Raw genomic sequence first — 3,493 nt, forward strand, 5'->3', positions numbered from 1 at the left:
ACAAGCATCTTTAAAATCAAATCAGTTTATTGGTTGCGTACAGTTTAGCAGGTGTTAGAGCGGGTGTCAGATGTTTATGTTACTAACAGTTAAGTGTCAAATAATTCAAATGTAATGGGGAACAAAATACAAAAAAAAGACAAGATAAAAAGGCAGGACAAATCGGATTAACCCAAATAGCACTGTAGTAGTAATCAAATGCAATCTATATGCATGTACACCAGGAGAATTTACACAAGATCAGCTAAGAATATGTACAGCAGTAGATATGAGTAAGCTACTGTATGTCAAGTGTATAAATAAATGTGGTGTATAAACTGTGTAATTAAAATACAATGTGCAATAGTAGAATTATGAGCTACGTCAGATACAGTATTTACGTACAGGGTGAAACGGGAAGTGACCAGAGGTTCAATGTCTCTATAGCATGGGACAGCGGCTTTGGCTGCGTGTGTGTGTGTCCATAGCTTGTGTTTTGTGTGAATGACTGTGCGTCACCTGGTACATGGCTAGTGTTGGCTGTTCAACAGTTGTTGTTTTTTGTCTCTTTGGCTGCGTGTGTGTGTGTCCATAGCTTGTGTTTTGTGTGAATGACTGTGCGTCACCTGGTACATGGCTAGTGTTGGCTGTTCAACAGTTTTTTTTTTTGTCTCTCGGTCTTGGTACTGATGCACCTTTTACTGTCTGTCGGACGGTAGCCGTTGAACAGTCCTTGGCTTGGGTGGCTGAGGTCCTTAATCATTTTCTTGGCCTTCCTTTGACACCAGGTGCTCTAGCTGGCCTGGACTCTGTTGAACTGGTTTGGTTGGTGGAAAGAGGCCTAATGAATTCTGGCGAGCACCCTTTTATAGCAATGCCACGCCTCTTTCCAGGTGGTCGTTATTGGGTTTTTGATTAAGTTTGATGGAGGTGTGTGGCGGCCAATAAGGGGCGGGCTCCCCTCCAGGGAAGGGGGGGAAGTGAGAGTTTTCTACAGTACTTGTAAGACATTATTAGAGATGACCAGGCAAAAGTGGTGAGGGAGGAGCGCCCTTCTCAAGTTGAACAGTAGGCCTTCTCAAGTTGAACAGTAGGCCTTCTCAAGTTGAACAGTAGGCCTTCTCAAGTTGAACAGTAGGCCTTCTCAAGTTGAACAGTAGGCCTTCTCAAGTTGAACAGTAGGCCTTCTCAAGTTGAACAGTAGGCCTTCTCAAGTTGAACAGTAGGCCTTCTCAAGTTGAACAGTAGGCCTTCTCAAGTTAAACAGTAGGCCTTCTCAAGTTAAACAGTAGGCCTTCTCAAGTTGAACAGTAGGCCAATCTGAGCCACCCGGTCATATCGTAAACAAGGCAGCATGGTGGATCTACCATACAGTAGACCTAGCCTATATGTTTCAACTAGTTTTCCTTGGGAAGGCAGATACTCCATATATATCTTCATTATTTTATTGTGTTACTATTTTACTACACGTTCTCATCACGAGTGCAAACACTTCTCTGTGTGTGTGTGTGTGTGTGTGTGTGTGTGTGTGTGTGTGTGTGTGTGTGTGTGTGTGTGTGTGTAATTTAGTGCGGTGCAGTGTTGCGTGAGTGTCTTGTAGCCAGTCATAGTTGTCAGTTTGTGTTGCTCCCACCGCCACTCATGTAGCTGCTGACTTGTCACATCCAGGGACTGTTACACACACTCCGCTGCCATGAATGAGTGTTAGTAGCAAACTTGGGTCCAGTGCCAGGGTGCTGGCACACACTCCAACCCTGCTTAAACACTATTTCCTCACATGAACACACACTATAGCTTCTGCCAAGGTCTACCGCGGGTTAGATACGGTCAGTGATTTTCAGTCCTATACTGTGAATGCAGTGGCGACATTCAAAAGGGGGGAGGGGTTGTTCTGAGCCGCACATTTTTAGCAAAAAAAAAAGTATGTTTTGGCTTGCCTGTATTGCATGTTATTTTGGCATTATTACGTGTCACATATCAGTTTGTAAACATTGTAAAAAAAAAATATATATATATATATATATAATCATTGGATGGTCTCATTTTTTGCTTTCTTGATTAAGGCAGCTCCAAAATGCAGGTGTTTCAGCCTAGATCAGTGCTTTCTGTGGTGGTGGGGCAGCCAGCGGAAAATACAGAGTGTAGGTGTTGGTAATGTTCTCTAGTTGTGCCGTGATTGGCTCAGTGTTCTGTTACTCATGGGGACACCACGTCACCGCCAAGTCTAAGGGTAGAGCTCGAAAATTCAATCCCCTTGGGTGCTGCAATAGAGTTACATTAGAAGTGCCCATCCAAGAAGGCTCAAGGTGTCACGTTCCTGACCTGTTTTCCTTTGTTTTGTATTTATTTTAGTTGGTCAGGGCGTGAGTTGGGTGGGTTGTCTATGGTTGATTTTCTATGTTGGGATTTTGTGTTCGGCCTGGTATGATTCTCAATCAGAGACAGCTGTCAATCGTTGTCCCTGATTGAGAATCATACTTAGGCAGCCAGGGTTTCACTTGTGTTTTGTGGGTGTTTGTTCCTGTCTCTGATTGACCACACAGGACGGTTTCGGTTTTGTCACGTTGGTTGTTTTTGTATTTTGAAGTGTTTTGTTGACTTTCATTAAAAGAATGAACACTAACCACTCTGCGTTTTGGTCCACACCTTCTGTCAGCGAGGACAGCCGTAACACAAGGTCATTGGCCACAGATAAAATGACGTCAACTTACGTTATATCTACATTTACTTTCTAAATCTTAGCTAGCAGTCATCATGAATGAAATTGACAATCTACTGGCAAGTCCTTTTTAGTCCTTGTCATATGAAGATAAATAATGAAGAGAAATTACTGATAAAATGTATGGGTGCTCATCTGCCATTGGACATAAACATGACACAACAAGTTGGAAATCACAAATTCAACAATGAGTGGTTTGGAAGGAATCAGTGGCCAAAGAAAGAAACCAATAGCCTTCTATTCAGTGGAGTGGATGTGTGGTCACAAGTTTGGGATTAAGGGTCTCTTTTCCAAGCTCAAAATTATAAACATTCAACATTGGCCTTGCTGTCAATGAAGCATGATTTGTGCCGCGCTCAAAACAACTGTTAACTTGGAACTGCAAAATCTGACTTCAGTGAGTTCAAGACAACTGGGAACTTGGGAAAAAACGAGCTCCGACTGGGAAAATACGTTTTAAATGGTCATCCAACTCGGAATTGTAAATCCGGAACTCGGGCCTCTTTTTAGAGCTACGACCTGAAGATCACTGACATTATCATGATTCAACCTTGTTTTTTTTGTGTTCTTTTCCAATTGTCTTGATGCACCATAAATCCAGAGAATGCCAGACTTTGATGACTAAATTTGCCCATAAAGCACCGTTGCACCACCTTCCTGTTCAAATGAGCACAGCACAACAAGGTGAGTCCAAAAATGTCTTGTATGCTGCTGCATAAATTATGTATTATGCCAGGGAGATATGTATACTGTAGCTAAGAAAGTAATACTAAGTGTATGTTGTGTAGTAAGCTG

The sequence above is a fragment of the Salvelinus sp. IW2-2015 genome, linkage group LG24 (genome assembly GCF_002910315.2).
Source record: "Salvelinus sp. IW2-2015 linkage group LG24, ASM291031v2, whole genome shotgun sequence".
NCBI classification, from domain to species: domain Eukaryota; kingdom Metazoa; phylum Chordata; class Actinopteri; order Salmoniformes; family Salmonidae; genus Salvelinus; species Salvelinus sp. IW2-2015.